Source organism: Chiloscyllium plagiosum, chromosome 38, assembly GCF_004010195.1.
Source record: "Chiloscyllium plagiosum isolate BGI_BamShark_2017 chromosome 38, ASM401019v2, whole genome shotgun sequence".
In the NCBI taxonomy this organism is placed as follows: domain Eukaryota; kingdom Metazoa; phylum Chordata; class Chondrichthyes; order Orectolobiformes; family Hemiscylliidae; genus Chiloscyllium; species Chiloscyllium plagiosum.
The window spans coordinates 2,502,394-2,520,449 of NC_057747.1; the positions used below are offsets into that span (position 1 = coordinate 2,502,394).

The following is an 18,056-nucleotide window of genomic DNA, read 5'->3' on the forward strand; positions in this document are numbered from 1 at the left end:
AGGGGAGCATCCCACCCAGACCCACTCCCCTACCCAATCCTGGAGTTCCTGTGGCTAAACCACCTAATCTGTACACTATGGGCAACTTAGAATGGCCAATCCACCTAATCTGCACATCTTTAGACAGTGGGAGGAAACCCATGCAGAGACAGGGACAATGTGCAAACTCCATACAGTCACCTGAGGCTAGAATCAAACCTGGGTCCCTGGTGTTGTGAGACAGCAGTGCTAACCACGGAGCTACTGTGTTGCACTGGTTTGAAGTGGCTTTACTGAGTATTGAGCTCAGGAATTCCCAGGGTCAGAGCCCACCAGCCTGTGCACCATATTAATGTACCATTCTTAGGAAAACACTTTGAGATGCCCTGAGAGAGAAGATATATATTATAAATGTATTTTGCTTCTTTCTATGAAGTTTATACTGTACAATGTCCTGAGGCTATCCATTTCTGTCCATTACAAAAGATAATAGTTTTAAAGTTTTAAAACACAGAGGAATCAGTTAACTTCAGTTCAACAAGATGCTGCATAATTAATGAACAGGTTGCTGAACTCTTCAAAAACAAACAGTGCCCCTGACAGTTCTTGGCCTGTCTTGTCTGGATCGACCAATCAATGGTAAAAATCATGAGATCAGGTTGCCAAGTCTGGCTGGAAGTCTTCCTGGAAGATAGATCAGGTGACATGTGACAGTGGATCACATGACACATCAGGAGGGGAGAGCTGGAAACTGAGGGGAAAGGGAGAGGCAGAGAGGAAATCAAGAGTGGGGAAAACATGTACGGAATGCTCAGCAGCGTGTCTGAGAGATTTATACCCCATTCTAGATGACTTCCAGCAATCCAAAATTGTTGCGAATATGGAACCGTCCCAGGATCGGGAAATATCCATATCATACCCCATATTCTCACACAGCTCTATCAAACAGTTTTCCAGATCCCTCTTGAATTTGCTGCAACAATCAGTCAATTTTTCCTCCCTAGTTCTACTCATCCCATAATTTCACAGGTTGATTGATTCGGTGCAGAAGGAGGCGATTCAGCCCATCATGCCTAGTGCTGGTTCTGCTAATGAGTGAGACACAAAGTGCCATTCTCTTGCTTTCTCCCTGAAAATGCGAATTCTTCCTTTTCAAAGAACCATCCAATTCCCTTTCAAATTTCTCCAGTGAACCTGCTTCCACCACACTCTCAGGCAGTGCATTTGGTACCAATTCTAACCACTCCCTCCATGAAAATATTTATTTCTATATTTTGCTTCTATTGATGATTTTGGGATAGTGTAGGGGGAACGAGCTGAGAATAGTTCACAGGTCGGCACAACATCGAGGGCCGAAGGGCCTGTTCTGCGCTGTATTGTTCGATGTTCCTTTACTAATAACGTTGAAAAGAGACTGAGTGCTGCTGGTTTTAAGGAAATTTAAGCATGACCAAATCCCCAAAGCTGGATCAAACTCAAATCCGTTCTCAGTGGAGTGTGGCCTACAGCAATGCTGCCAGTAAACTTTCTTTTCGTTCATCAGATATGAGCACTACCAGCATTGATTGCCCATTCCTAATTGCTCAGAAGAGCATTTAAGAAAAAAAACAAAAGGACATTAGTGAATCAAACAGCTGTTTACAACAATTGACAATCATTACATGGTCCTCATTGGAATAGCTTAATTTATTAGATTAGAATCCCTGCAGTATGGAAACAGGCCCTTCGGCCCAACAAGTCCACACCGATCCTCCGAAGAGTCACCCACCCAGATCCATTCCCCTACCCTACATTTGCCCCTGACTAATGCACCTAACACTATGAGCAATTTAGATTAGATTAGATTAGATTCCCTACAGTGTGGAAACAGGCACTTCGGTCCAACAAGTCCACACCGACCCTCCGAAGAGTAACCCACCTCGTCCCATTTTCCTCTGACTAATGCACCTAACACTATGGGCAATTTAGCATGGCCAATTCACCTGACCTGCACATCTTTGGACGTAAGGTTGGAATCGAACACTGGTGCTGTGAGGCAGCAGTGCTAACCACTGAGCCACTGTGCAACCCATCTCCAATTCACCAAACCTGCACATCTTTGGATTGTGGGAGGAAACCGGAGCATCCGGAGGAAACCCACGCAGATACAGGCAGAATGTGCAAGCTCCACACAGACAATCGCCCAAGACGGGAATCGAACCTGGGTCCCTGGCACTGTGAGGCAGCAGTGCTAACCACTGAGCCACCGTGCCACCCCATTAATTTATTATATCCAAGATTTTTTTTATTGAATTCAAATTTCACTATCTGTTATGGTTTGATTTGAACCCTTTTGCTCAGAACATTAGCCCTGGGCACTGAATTAACAAGGACAGTGACATTCCCACTGCACTATTGCCTCTCCAATCTACCAAAGCCGTCTTGTGTGCAGTTCTGGTCTCCAAATTTGAGGAAAGACATTCTGGCTATTGAGGGAGTGCAGCGTAGGTTCACGAGGTCAATTCCTGGAATGGCGGGACTACCTTACGCTGAAAGACTGGAGTGTCTGGGCTGTGGGCGGCACAGTGGCACAGTGATTAGCACTGCTGCCTCACAGCACCAGAGACCCGGGTTCAATTCCCGCCTCAGGCGACTGACTGTGTGGAGTTTGCACGTTCTCCCCGTGTCTGCGTGGGTTTCCTCCGGGTGGTCCGCTTTCCTCCCACAGTCCAAAGATGTGCAGGTAAGGTGAATTGGCCATGCTAAATTGCCCATAGTGTTAGGTAAGGGGTAAATGTAGGGGTATTGGTGGGTTGCGCTTCGGCGGGTCGGTGTGGACTTGTTGGGCCGAAGGGCCTGTTTCCACACTATAATGTAATCTAAAATGTAATCTAAAATGATCGCATACCCTTGAGTTTAGAAGACTGAGAGGGGATCTGATTGAGACATATAAGATTATTAAAGGGTTGGACACTCTGGAGGTAGGAAACATGTTTCCGCTGATGGGTGAGTCCCGAACCAGAGGACACAGCTTAAAAATACGGGGTAGACCATTTAGGACAGAGATGAGGAGAAACTTCTTCACCCAGAGAGTGGTGGCTGTGTGAAATGCTCTGCCCCAGAGGGCAGTGGAGGCCCAGTCTCTGGATTCATTTAAGAAAGAGTTGGATAGAGTTCTCAAGGATAGTGGAATCAAGGGTTATGGAGATAAGGCAGGAACAGGATACTGATTAAGGATGATCAGCCATGATCATATTGAATGGTGGTGCAGGCTCAAAGGGCAGAATGGCCTACTCCTGCACCTATTGTCTATTGAAGGGATGTCAGGATGGAGTGTATATGAAGTATAAAAATGCCACATTGGTCCTGTTCCATGGGTTGGGGTTGAGGGTTATTGAGACAATGGAGAAGGAACCTTACTCTGTGTTTGACTGAATGTCACTTGTTCTGGGCTATCTGTGCTTTGCTTCACATTGACAATCAATAGGGCCACTCTCCTGCACCTTCCAGTGGGGGACTCAGGGAGGTCTGGAGCTCTTTTGTGGTTTTGTTACCACTGACCATGCTCAGGGCTGGGCTGCCATTACAGCAGCGGCTAATTTAGCTGCCAGGCCTGATATGTGATACGTTCCTGCTACATACAATCACCAAGCGTAAGGCTGAACCTAGGCTGTGAAAAACTACTCACAATCGCAACATCAGATCTGATCGTGCTGACAGAGAACCTGCCCAGTGCTGAAATTGTGCTGCCCTGGCTGTTTTCCTGGAATTGGGAATGGTGTGTGGAATGTTTCACTATCAGCTGGGAATTCTTAGACTCTCCGCAGGAAGTTCAGGCTTGACTTGCCAGCTCGGAAACATTATGTCACTCATTCCTCTCCAGCTTGAGATTATTGGAAATTACTTAAACAATAACAGAGTTGAGGAAAATGACTTTGAACATTTTGGGGTACAGGTGTCAGCTGGAAACAAAAGAAGCATTTTGACATTGCCATCATATTAAAGAAAGACTTGCAATTCTGTAGTGCCTGTCAGGTTCTCTGGGGCTTTCCAAAATACTTTACTACAGCTAACGGGAGTTCTTTCTGTATCGCTGCTGTGGTAATGTGAGCAAACGCAGAAATCAATTTGTGCACAGCCGCATCTCCCAAAGCAGTAATTTGAAAACGGTTAGGTGGTCATGTTACTGAGCTAGTAATGGGAAGGCCCAGATTAATGCTGTGGCAGGGGGACATGGGTTCAAATCTCACCTTGGAATCTGGAGACATTTAAATTCAATTAATAAATCTGGAATTGAAAACTGGTCTCAGTGCTGGCAACCCTGAAATTATCATCAATTCTGGGAAGAGCCCGTCTGGTTCACTTTGGGGTGGCACGGTGGCACAGTGGTTAGCACTGCTGCCTCACAGCGCCAGAGACCGGGTTCAATTCCCGTCTGTGTGGAGTTTGCACATTCTTCCCCGTGTCTGCGTGGGTTTTCTCCGGGTGCTCCAGTTTCCTCCCACAGTCCAAAAAAGAATGTGCAGGTTAGGTGAATTGGTCATGCTAAATTGTCCGTAGTGTTAGGTGAAGGGGTAAACGTATGGGTGGGTTGCTCTTCGGAGGGTCGGTGTGGACTTGTTGGGCCAAAGGGCCTGTTTCCACGCTGTAAGTAATCTAATCTAAATGTCTTTGAAGGAAAGAAATCTACTGTCCTTACCTGATCTGGCTTATGTTTGACTTCAGAGCAGTTAAGGACCGTAGAAATGCTGTCGAGCATCTCAGTTCAAGGGCATGGGCAACAAATGATCAGGAATGCCCACTCCCCATACAAGAATAAACAAAAGAAAACATTGTCTATTCTCCTCATGATCTCAAACACCTCCGTCAAATTTTCTCCAAGGGAAAAAGCCCCAGCTTCTCTGTGTAACTGTGATCCTTAGAACCAATTCTGTAAATATTTTCTGCACTCTTTCTAAAGCCTTAGCGAGCTTCTGAACGGGTGGTGCTCCGAAGTGGAATTAACATTCCAAACAAGGCTTAACCAGCGTTTTAAGCAGGTTCATCATTAAATCCCTGTCTTGATGTGTTGAATTAAGATAGAGCAGGTAAGCAGCCCCAGTTTCTAAATCAATAACTCTTCAATTTGTACAAAAGTGAAGCATTCAGGGAAGGAGATTTGACTATTGCCTGTGTTGTGTCAGCTGATCTCAGCTGGGTAGAGAGTTGGGGCGTATGTGTGTTGACAAAAACACTGTCAATATCTGCTGTCAATGTCTTCTAGCTGCAGCTGAACTGTCACATAAACCAATGGCAACAAAGAGAGTCTAGAAATGTCTCATAATTTCCAACTATTAAACTACACGGTTGCAAGGATCTTCAGTGAAATGAAGCCTGCAACATACAGCAAGAGTTCACAAACAGGACCATAATGTTGACCAGATAATACTTTCATTGAGAGAAAGATCAGTGGAGTGACGGGAGGAATGCAGAGGGAGATACAGGGGTCTCTGCTGCTGATCGCTGTCCAGTGGTACTGTGTGAGGATAATATTAGATATGACTTTAGGCTGCCATGGTGGTTCAGTGGTTAGAACTGCTGCCTCACAGCGCTAGGGACCCGGGTTTGATTCCAGCCTCGGACTGTCTGTGTGGAGTTTGTATGTTCTCCCCGTGTCTGCGTGGGTTTCCTCTGGGTGCTCTGGTTTTGTCCCAGTCTAAAGATGTGCAGGTTAGGTGGATTGGCCATGCTAAATTGCCCGTAGTGTTCAAGGATGTGCATGCTTGATGGGTTAGCCATTATAAATGTGGGGTTACAGGGGGGGTGGGGGTGGGGGGGAGGTGGGTTGCTGGATCTGGGTGGGATACTCTTTGGAGGGTTGGTACAGACTCATTGGACCACATGGCCTCTTTCTGCACTGTCGGGATTCTATGACTGTAAGGACCACACATACAGATAGATCCCACAACCTAAAACTCACACGATGTGAATAGCAACTTTTACATGATGGATGTGGTCCACTTGCTGCCTGTGAGACCACTTATACCCTCCCAACTCTAAATTTACAGAGAGAGAAATAAATCGTTTGGTGTATACCGGGGAGACATCCAATGACCAATTTAGAAACGACTGGTTTTCCACTTGTGGGGGTCTGTAGTTTATGGCAGGCCTTCTCCAGCTAACCTGGGAACACCTATTGTCATGGAAGGACTTCCCTGAGTAGAAGATTGCTTGGAGAATCTAGAATTTCCTTCTAAACAGGACTGTGGATGCTCCATGTTAATGGTCTGAGATGCTTAGATTAAGCATGAAATGATATGGAGCCTGAATGGGTAAATGGAGTTGATCTGCTGACATAAACAATGGCAGTACAGACTCAAGGGGCTGATTGGCTTCCTTCAGTAAATTCCCTGCAGTCTTTGGTGATCCTAACTGGTGCACGACAATTGGACCTCAGCTTCCCGGACCAAGGAGGAATCCCAGCTGCTGTGAAGATTCTGGGTGCAAACAAATTGAATTCACTGCCGATCTCCTCCAACAGAGAGAGTCAGCTGACACTCCTGACAGAAACCATAGCCTCCCGAAGCAGGTTTGAGAGTGCAGTGTGAGCTGCTACCTCAAGAAAGAAGAGAAAGGGAACATCATGACTGGATCTAATCAACTGAACATATGAAGGTCAATTAAAGAAAGCTAGCATTCCCCCGCGGCAAATTTTATTCAACGAACTTGCTTGAGATTCTTTCAGGTGAAGTAACAGAGAGTGTGGATGAGGGTAATCCAGTTGTTACCAAGTACATGACCTTCCAAAAGACATTTGTTTAAGTGCCACATAGCAAGCTTGTTAGGGAAGTATGATAAGAGTGATTGCCCTTGACATTAAGGCTGCATTTGACTGAGTGTGGCATCAAGGAACCCGAGCAAGACTGGAATCAGTGGGAATCAGGGGGAGGTCTCTCCACTGGTTGGAGTCCTGCCTGGCGCAAAGGAAGATGGTTATAGTTGTTGGAGGTCAGCCATCTCAGCTTGAGCACATCTCTGCAGGAGTCCCTCAGGGTAGTGTCCTAGGCCCAACTATCTTCAGCTGCTTCATCAATGACCTTCCCTCCATCATAATTTCAGAAGTGGAGATGCTCACTATTGATTGTACAATGTTCAGCACCATTTGAGAACCTCAGATACTGAAGCAGTCTGTGTTCAAGTGCAGCAAGTTCTTGAACCATATCCAGGCTTGTGCTGATAAGTAGCAAATACCAATCACAGCATACAAGTGCCAGGTAACGTCCTATCCAACAAAAGGGAATCTAATCATCATCCCTAGATCTTTTTCAATGGTATTACCATTGTTATATCCCCCACTATCAATATCCTGGGGTGACCATTGATGGCAACTGAAATGCACGAGCTGTATAAACACAGTGGCTAAATAATTAGGTCAGAGGATAAGAATCCTGCAGCGGGTAACTCACCTCTTGGTTCCTGAAAGCCTGTCTACCAACTACAAAACACAGTCAGGAGGTCAAGAGTGTGATGGAATACTCCTGGGCCGCTGTCCCTAGTTGCCCCTTCAGAAGGTGGTGGTGAGCTGCATTCTTATACCAATGAGATATCCTCAAAATGCTATAAGGGATTTGCCTGAATAAATGCAGCTCCAACATCATCTAGAAGCTTGACACCATCCTGGACAAAGCAGCTTGCTTCATCCACAAATATCCACGCCCTCCACCACTAACACTGAGTAGCAGCAGTGTATATTGTCTACAAGATGCACTGCAGAAATTTACCAAGGTTCCTTATTGTAAACCTGTCCTCTTCAAAGGTTGGTGCCTTTCAAACCCACAACCACTTCCATCTAGAAGGACAAGGACAGCAGATACATGGGAACATGATCAAGCTCCCCTCCAAGCCACACAACATCTGGACTTGGAAATATATAGCCGTTCCTTCACTGTCACGTGGTCAAAATCCTTAAATTCCCACCCTTGCGGCATTTTGGGTGTATCTCAGTGGGTCAAGAATTCAGCTCATCACCACCTTCTCAAGGGGTAACTAGGGATGGGCAATAAACGCTGACCCAGCCAGCAATGTCCACATCCTATGGATTACACTTTTAAAGTGTTAAAGCCAGTGCCTTTAGCAAAAGACATAGTAGCAGTATCAATATGAAGTGGGCTGTCTGACTGGAAACAGAGAGTAGTGATGGAGTCTAGGCTTGGGCACAATTCCAAATCTTTCTGAATATTACAAAACTTGGAGGTTTGTGAACCATGAAGAGGATAGCGACAATTTGAAGAAGACACTAAGAGGCTGATGGAACAGGCTGAGAAGTGACAGTTCAAATTGAGTGCAGAGCAGTTCAATGTGATTCATTTTAGTAGGAAGAAGGACAGACAATATCAATTAAAGACTATAATTTTCAAGTGGTGCAGGAGCAGAGGGACCTGGGCAATCTGTGCACCAACCATTGAAGATGACAGGTTGAGAGAAAGAATTATAACGTGTATGAGATCCTTGGGCTCTCTGAAAAGGGGCACAAGTACAAAAGGAAGGATGTTATGTTAGATTTGTATAAAACACTGGTTTGAATTGAATTAAAATTGGCTTTATTGTCACACTTGAGTACAGTGTTGAAATTGCTGTGTTGTAAGTTTTACAAATCACCACCTACGGCGCCAACTGGAGTATTGTGACCAATTCTGAGCACCACAGTTGAGGGAAGAATATGAAGGTTTTAGGGAGCTACATTAAACATTTACAAGAATAGTTCCTGGGTCGAAGTAATTTCAGTTCAGTGGACAAATTGGAGAAGGTGGATCTGTGCTCCTTGGAGGAGGTAAGATAGATAGCAATGTTCTAGAAATCTAGTTAGAATAGATAGGGAGAAACCCCTCCAACTTGCAGGTGGATGAAGAACCCAAGGACACGAATTTAAGGTGATTTTCAAAAGAAGCAACAGACATGTCAGGGAACACACTCCTGGAGAGACAAAGAAGGCAGATTCAATTCAAGCCTTTCAATTAGAATTGGATCATTAAGGAAGAGTAGGGGAGTGGGATCCAGTGAATTGCTCCAGCCACAAAAAGACACGACCCTCTCTCCCTCGTAGCCCTACACACGGATGAAACAAACCACCAATTCGACTGGGACAACACATCTATCCTGGGACAGGCTAAGCAAAGACATGCCAGAGAATTCCCAGAGGCCTGGCACTCCAACCACAACGCCATAAACAAACACATAGATCTAGATACCATCTATCAACCCCTCAGAAAACGAACAGGAAATGACATCACCACAAACCTCAGGAACCCCATCCAGGACAAACATATAAATAGAAAGCAGGAGACAACAGCTTTGCTTCACTTGGAGGTCGCCACTGGTGATGTTACCTAGTCAGGTAATGAAACGTCTGGATATCAAACCTACAGCTCAGCGAGCAAAGCTACACCCTAAACCTCAACCTGAGCTACAAACCTTCACAAACCTTGCAGACACAGGGATTTTGGGAAATCCAGAACATCAAGACACAGGGTCAGAATAAGGGGCCGATCATTTTGGACAGAAATACGAACAAATTTCTTCCTTCAGATGTGAGCCTGTGGAACTCTCTATCTCAGAGGGTTGTGGCTGCTCCATTATTGAATATATTTAAGGTTGTAACAGAGAGATGTTTAGTCTCTCAGGGAACCAAAGGGACACAGGAGTGGGAAGGAAAGTGGAATTGAAGCAGATCAATCATGATCATATTGAATGACAGAATAGGCTTGATGGGCTGAATGGTCTACTCCAGTTATAGAGTCATAGAGATGTACAGCATGGAAACAGACCCTTTGGTCCATGCCGACCAGATTTCCCAACCCAATCTCGTCCCACCTGCCAGCACCCAGCCCATATCCCTCCACACCCTTCCTATTCATATACCCATCCAAATGCCTCTTAAAATGTTGCAATTGCACCAGCCTCCACCACTTCCTCTGGCAGCTCATTCCATACACGTACCTATGTTTCATTTCCTTATGTTCTTATGAGTCAGCACCCACTGCATTGCCCATCAATGTTAGTCCAGATAATTAATAAAGACAGTGAGTAGCAGTAAACCTAGGACAAATGAAAGAAAATAAAAGATAAAATCAAGATGGTTGTTCTAATTCTCTTTAGTGTAGAATTGAAAAGCTTCCTTGTCAGACCAATTTAATGCATTTCACTCCCCTTCCCTATCCTCGTGTGCTCACATAACATTTATTTTTAACCACTTATTCCACTGCATGTTGAACATTTTAATTGAATCTTTTGTTGCTATTCATTCTGATGTTGCATTCCAGACTATAAGAGGACATTGAGTAAAAAGGTTCTTCATCTGCCCTCTGGTTCCTTACCCTGTTACATCACGATCCTCGTGATGTAGCCCTACATTACTTGCTGTGAGGAACAGTATAGAGAGTAGCCTGACTACTTCACCAGCAGAAAATCACTACATGCTGGTCACATCTTCCAGAGTCACAGCCGACACCACTTATCTCACTGTTGGAATTTGCTGTGTGCACATCAGCTGCTAACAACTAATGCCAAACACTGTCAATATCTGCTGTCAATGTCTCCTAGCTCCAGCTGAACAGTCACAATGGCGAGGACCACATAAACTAATGGCAACAAAGACAATCTAGAAATGTATCATAATTTCCAACTATTAAACTACACACAAGGATCTTCAGTGAAATGGAGCCTGCAACATGCAACAAGCTTGTCCGTAACTATATTCAGATCTAGACTGACATGAAAAACCACTTTCCAGATAAGTCATTTGACCGTGAGCTGCCTGTGAATTGAAATGGATGTCAATTCCCTTAGAGATTAGGGACACTTCCTCGTGTCCTGGGAAAATAAGCATTCCTCAACCAGCTGCAGCTAAAACAGATTAACAGGCCTTTTAAATACTAAACTGTTGCAGTCTTTTGAACTGTTGTCAGCTAATTTCTGCACATTTTTCCACAAGTTTTAATAAATAAATGACAGGTCACTTAAACACTTGACATTATTCCTTTTGAATTCAAAAATTTCAGATCATAACCATACTCCCAATTATTTAGGTCAGTGGACGTTGGTAAGAACTCTGTTCTTCGCATTTTACATATCATACAGGCACAGCTTTTGTTTCTTTATTTGTCCCATTACAATCTCCTTTTGACTTACCCCTTCATCGCTTTAATTTAGTCTCTCTTGCCTTCTATCTTGTTACAAACCTTCCCTTTTATTCGTTTCCAGACCCCACTTTTCCTGTTACTTGCTTAATCCTAAACCATCTCTAACACTCTCTAATTCTGATGAAAGAACCCAAACACTAATGGTGTTTTGTTCTCCATACATGCTGTCTGACCTGCTGAGTTCTCCTAACATTTTCTATTGTTTTCTCATATTTCTAGCACCTCAGAATTTTGCGACTGTTAAAGGCCAGATAATCAGTTTTAAGTGTTGGTTGAGGGTTAAATGTTAACTAGGACACTCAGAGAATTCCCTTGCTTTCATCCTAACCATTACATCCACTAGTTTGTTCTTGCACGTGCAATACTTATGTAACCTTTAAAGCAGTTAGGTCTTCTAATGGCATGCATTTGAGTTGCTGTTGGCTGTGTGCTTGGTGTTTGTTCATTCTTGGGATGACATTCCTTCTCGAGCTGCTCATTGGTAACTTTAGAGCCACTGCACATCAATAGCTTTCTTGAGAGTATATTTTTCTTCTCTCAGCAGACATGCTGTCAGTATGAGATCTCTTTTTCTTGAGACAGCCCTGTTTCTGATGAGATCATCTTTCAATTGCCTGAACTCATAAGATTCACCTAGATTCAGAGCAATCACATACTGATCAATATCTTCCCTTCTTGAGTTATAGAATCATAGAGTTGTACAGCATGGAAACAGATCCTTCAGTCCAAGTTGTCCATCCAAACAGTTATCCTAAATTAATCTTGTTCCATTTGTTAGTATTTGGTCCATATCCCTCTAAACCCTTCCTATTCATATACCCATCCAGATGCCTTTTAAATGTTGTCATTGTACTAGCCTCCACCACTTCCTCTGGCAGCTCATTCCATACACATACCACCCTCTGTGTGAAAAAGTTGCCCCTCAGCTCCCTTTTATTTCTTCTCCCCTCACCTTAAATCCATGCTCTCTAGTTTTGGACTCCCCTAACCTGGGGAAAAGAGCTTGGCTATTCACCCTATCCAAGCTCCTTGTGATTTTATAAACCTCAATAAAGTAACCCATCAGTCTCTGAAGATCAGGGAAAATAACTATTCAGCCTCTCCCTATAGTTCAAACCCTCTAACCCTGGCAACATCCTTGTAAATCTTTTCTGCTCCCTTTCAAGTTTAATGACATCTTTCCTAGGGAGACCAGAACTGAATGCAGTATTCCAAAATTGGCCTAACCAATGTCTTGTCTACAACATGATATACCAACTCGTTTACTCAATACACTGACCAATAGTCTTCTTCACACAACATTCATAAATCACATTAGCACCGGCTTCAAAATGGCTCCAAATTGTAACCAACCTGTCTGTGAGGTCAAGGGTGCAATGTAGCCTTTAGCTCTTTTTCTCAGCATTGTAAACAGAATTTTACTCTTACTTGTTCAGACTTTTTGTTTAACTCTATGGTGATCTGATCATTTTGCTGCTGTGACTGTAAGAAATTTCAATTCTTTCTCAAACTGCCTTTCATCTCGACATGACCAGGAACTGGAAAATTCAAATCTATACTCACACAGGCAGAAGTACAAAGTTGCAGACTAAATTTCTAATGGTTCCTTGTGTTTTTTTCTACATTAGCTGGCTCTCTTAACAGCTTTCAGAATCCATGACTTCAAGCTGCACGTTACTAATACAATGTGCATGTAACTTCATGTCTTGAAACAAATTAAAAGGCATCTGCATGGGTACATGAATAGGAAGGGTTTAGAGAGATATGGGCCAAATGCTGGCAAAACAGGACTAGATCCGTTTAGGATATCTGGTTGACACAGATGAGTTGGGCCGTTGGGGCTATGTCCATGCTACAGGTTGTTCTGTTATAATGTGCGTTTCGTCATCACAAAATCGCTGTAATGAGATTGATAGATTGGAGATGCTGTTTCTAAACTGCGGACTTTTAAAACATGCATTGGCCGTAATTACAGCACCAACACTTTAAGTGCTGCTTCTAAAGCATGATTTTTCTAGAAGAACACAACCATTGCAATATTGTATATAACTCCATGACACTATGAGAAAGTAACTACATCACAAACGATAAGACTATAGAAAGCCACAGTGTACAAGTACTGGTTTGTTATGACCAATCATCTGTGAGCGTCCCCAATTATTAAAATTCAAGCTGGAATATGCTGGGAGATCCTTACTCAGAAGAAACCGACTTGAAAGAATCTCCTTACTGAAGGGACACAATTCTTCAAGAACACCTGTTGGCAAAAGGAAAGGAACCAGAGAAAGCAATGCCAATGACTTTGAGTCCAAGGACCACTTCCACTTCCCGAAAACACCTACGAAATGTATGGCTGGAGATCTGGCTCTAGGATTGGGCTCATCAAACACACAAAGGTCCACAGAGCCCATGAGCAGTGGCACAGAATTTTCTAGATGGACAATTATACTTGTTGGGGAATGATTACGAACACACCTTCAAATAGTTAACCTCTCAGAGGAGGAGGAATGAACACTCTCTCCTGCCTTCATTCAACCCCCTTCGTGGTTGGCTGCAAAAGGGTAGATTTGAAAAGTGTATCCTTCTTCTGAATACCTTTTTGCAAATGTATTTATATTGTAAAAGATGCCAAAATAACCAGACTTTCTTGAGTTAAAGAGAGGGTGTGTTTGTTAGCTAGTAAAGGTGAGAAAAGATAATAAATATGACCCCACACATGGATTAAAAATGTGATTTAAATTAAAAGGTAACAATGATACACAGTTTACACAATTTAGTCTCTGGATGCTATAAAGAGGGTGGAGAATTGTAGCCATTAAGTTGGATGGTGCCATAATGCTAACACTTGTAGTGAAGCAATTGATTTCATGATTATTGGCTCCATGGTAGTTGGCAGGCTTTTGTCTCGCTTTCACTTTGACAGTGACTTCAATGTCTTATCTGGCTTCCAGGACTTAGAGTGATGGAGTCGTACATTACCTGCAATGCAGGGGTGTCTAATGGTTGTCCTCAAGCCATGACCTGCAATTTCCACTAGTCCACACTGGTGCATAAGCTTACTAGCATACAGAGACCAGAGGTCCAGTTTCTTTTTAAACCCCTTTTTGTATATTCATGGAAGGGTAAACATAAACAAGTCTGCAGTTTGGGACATAGTTCAGAGGAGATGGCTTTCTGTTGATGGGATAGTCAGCCCCTTATTAACTCTGTAGGCATAGGAGACCAGGCTGTTGTTTGTATTGAATTGCATCTCTCCTTTTGAAGGGCTGCAGTTTGAAGGTCCCTTGGCACTCTCTCAGGTATGACATTCCGTCAATCCTCTAAGGGCTTTGCCAAACTGCCGCTGAATTTATCTGTATGGTCATTGTTTGGCCATAGCAGCTTTCTAATTTAAAACAGTTGGAATTAAAGTTTGATACTTTTGTAAGTAATTGGGATTATGATCCTTTGTTTCCAGGTGCATTATTTCTAACATTTATGGTTGTCAATGGGAGCACACTGTGCACAAATTGACTATCTGATTTGCCCACAGTATGTCAGCAATTGCACTTTGGAAATAGTTCCTGCATTGTGAAATGCTTGAAGGTCATAAAAGACACTTCAGACATAGAAAATAATTCAAGGAAAAATTCTGGCAGGTTCCAAAACCTTTCAAAAGTATTAGCGCAGGATCTATGCCATAACGCTGTTTGTTTTAACTGTTAGAAATGGCTTTGCATGAAAATTTTTTTTCTCCAACTTCCTCTCTTTACTTTCCTGAAGATACTGGAGAGAGTTTATCAGACAGTAAAAAACCTAGTTAGACTCTCGCCTGCTGGCTGTGATGTGCTGACAGATTGATGGGCCAACCTCCTAGACTCACAACTAAAGAAAGAAAACAGAAAAAAATGATACTAAATCGCCTCATCTGTTTTAAATCTTTTTCTCACAGATGAGAACTCCACAGCAGTTCCTCCCTCAGATGAAATAGTGACCAGAGTCTTATTAGGCTGGACCTCCACTGACTTCATTTGCTCAGCGGGTATGGCTCAAATTGCAAACAGAAAGAATCACAGAATTGTTATGGGGCACTGGGCTGGTAATCCAACTGTAATGCTCCAGGGATGTGGGTTCAAACCCCATGAGTAGCAGATGGTAAAATTTGAATTCAATAAGAATCCATGATATAAAGCCAATCCAACTTCTCTGAATATCATAAAATCCCATCTGATTCCCTAATATCCTTGAGGGAATGAAATCTGCCACCTTTACCTGGACTGACCTGGCTTGGATGTGATTCAAGACTCACAGCAATGTGAATGATTCTTAACTGGCCTCTGAAAGTTAGGGCTGGGCAATAAGTGGTGTGAGCAAGTCAAAAAGGTGCCATTTGCTCCATCGTATCTGTGACAGCCCTTGCATTTCAGTTAGCACCACTTTACTCCTTGTAACCCTGCACACTCTTTCCTTTCAGATCATCCTGTAATTAATTCCCTCTTGATTGAACCAGCCCGTCCCATTTTGAGGGACAAGTCCAGAGCTTAACGACTTGCTACCTGAAAAAAATGCCCACGTATTTTTTGCCTTAATTACTTGGAGACTTTGGTTCGTGCGTCAGTGTCTGATTTAAATACGGTTTTGGTGTTAGGCTGAATATATGGAGTTGCTGGGCACGTCCGGCTATTTGATTGTGGGGTGCATCACAACCGAGTTGAGCCATGAGATATTACGGTCTGCCTGGCTATGTAGGAAAGCAATGCTTTGAAGGACTTCAACGCATCCTGTTCTTGCATTGAACCTGATTTGCAAACTATTTTGGAGTGACTCTGTGCTACCTGAAATAAGCCTGGCGATTGGAACAGCTTTGGCCACGTTTAATGCATTAATGATCAGTCAGCGTTGAGCACACTAGAAACGGTCCGTTCGAGGGGTTTGTCTTGCTGCAAATATTGCTATCACCCACAGCTACAAAAAAAACCCCTCTTTTCAAACACAAATTTTCCTCAACCTGGATAATTTTATGTTAGCCATGCTGTTTATTTCACGCTCTCTTCCTCCCCTCCCCTCCTGAAGCTGGGAAAAATATGACTTTGTGAATGACCAACTGCATCAAACACTGGCTCCTTTCCCTTTTGCCACTCCCTTACATCGAGGGGGCTTCCCCTTTCGGTGCCCCCCCCCCCCCCCCCCGAGAATGAGGGCTGCCTCTGTGTCATGCTCTGTCATTGTCTGCCTGTTCCAGTCCTGGATATAGCGCGGGCGAGCGCACTTTCAAATGAGAATTCAGCAAAGGCGAGCACTTGAGTCGGAGCAGTGGCGTCTGCTTGTATTTGAGGGTGTTCTCACTAGAGTTGAGAGACATTCTTTGCTGTGAAAGCTACAGGAAACAGCGAACGTGCGTAAACCCACAATAAGGATTCCGGTTGACTATTAGAGGACTGGAACGTTGCCGTTTCCCCAACTTTTAAAAGGTGAGGACGTGGGACAGGGTTGGTTAGCTTGGAAGGTCCGGAAGGCTTGCAACGAAGTGAAGTTTAAAGGTCTGGATTCTAGTTGCAAGTTTCTCTGTGCTCCGAGCTCTGTTCAAGTACATCCTATGTTGCACTAATTACTCCCAGACTGGTTCTTCCAACAGCTTTAATTGTGGCTATTTTTACTCATTTTTTTTTGTAGCTTGTTGCCTCCACCCCCCCCCCCCTTTCCGTTGCTTGCGTACGTTTTCTGGAGGCTTTACTGGGATGTGAGGGGTCCCTTTTAAAGGGGGAATTCCTTTTGGTCTTAGTGCCGGGCTCAGCGTCTGAGCCCATTGAACTCCCGCTTAAAACGCAGGATTTGAACGGAGCTTTAAATTTACTGGCCGTGACTGCTGATTTTTTTTTTAACTTGTGGAAAATAATGGTCTAGACCTAAATGTAGTTTGAGTTTGTCCGTTCAAAAAAAGAGAATTTGCAGCCCTCCCCCCCCCCCCCCCCTAAATAGTAATTACCCTTAAATTTTGCTTTCCTTCAAAAAGTTGTGATTTCCTTTCAACGTTTTAATAAGGCGAATAGAAAGATTCCATAAATAGCAGTTGCACCAGATGGATGCTGGAAAGTGGCCAGATTGGAATAAACACAAGGCTTGTTCACTAAAGGGTATTCTGCGGCTGGTTTTGTTTTTCCAGTGTCATGTTGAGTTCTGTGTAATAAGACGCTTGTCTAAAGTTTGACAAAACTCTGCAAACTTACCCACTTCCCGCTTTTTAATATAGTCCCAGAGAGAGGGAGCGCGGAATGAAAGGTAAAAGCATTTTGAAATCTGTAGTTAATCATTTGTCACTCCCTGGAAACAGTCTGGTTTCTGGCTAAGTATGTTCTGTATTAAAGTGAAACCGGTTAATGTACAGCTGGGAAAAGCACGGGCAGTGAACAGTATGGGACCCCGATGAAACTTATTCTGGTTTTGGGATCCTTGCGATTTGTATTGTGTTCAAACACTTGCTTCCCTGCATTTCAGCTTATGCTTGTCTTAAACCTCCTCAGACATTCCTCCTGCCTCAGTGTTTTCATAGAACATAGAACAGTCCAGCACAGAACAGGCCCTTCAGCCCACGATGTTGTGCCAACCACTGATCCTCATGTATGCACCCTCAAATTTCTTTGACCATATGCATGTCCAGCAGTCTCTTGAATGTCCCCAATGACCTTGCTTCCACAACTGCTGCTGGCTACGCATTCCATGCTCTCTCTACTCTCTGTGTAAAGAACCCACCTCTGACATCCCCTCTATACTTTCCTCCAACTAGCTTAAAACTATGACCCCTCGTGTTAGTCATTTCTGCCCTGGGAAATAGTCTCTGGCTATCGACTCTATCTATGCCTCTCATTATCTTGTATACCTCAATTAGGTCCCCTCTCCTCCTCCTTTTCTCCAATTTAAAATGTCCGAGCTCAGTCAACCTCT

At 43.7% G+C, this 18,056-nt stretch overlaps 2 protein-coding genes across 3 annotated transcripts in view; both read left to right on the plus strand.

Moving 5' to 3' along the window:
• The window catches only part of LOC122541720, a 195,831-nt gene that overhangs the window by 164,941 nt on the left and 12,834 nt on the right, over positions 1-18,056 (plus strand). The window lies entirely within an intron of this gene.
• The window catches only part of LOC122541752 (sorbin and SH3 domain-containing protein 1-like), a 327,865-nt gene that overhangs the window by 46,106 nt on the left and 263,703 nt on the right, over positions 1-18,056 (plus strand). The window contains exon 1 of one of the 2 annotated variants that reach the window (XM_043678672.1): positions 15,903-16,585. The exons of the other annotated variant lie outside the window; for it this stretch is intronic. The gene's annotated coding sequence lies outside the window, so the exon portion shown is untranslated. Of the gene's footprint in view, positions 1-15,902; positions 16,586-18,056 lie in introns of those variants that run through there. 2 annotated transcript variants of the gene reach the window in all.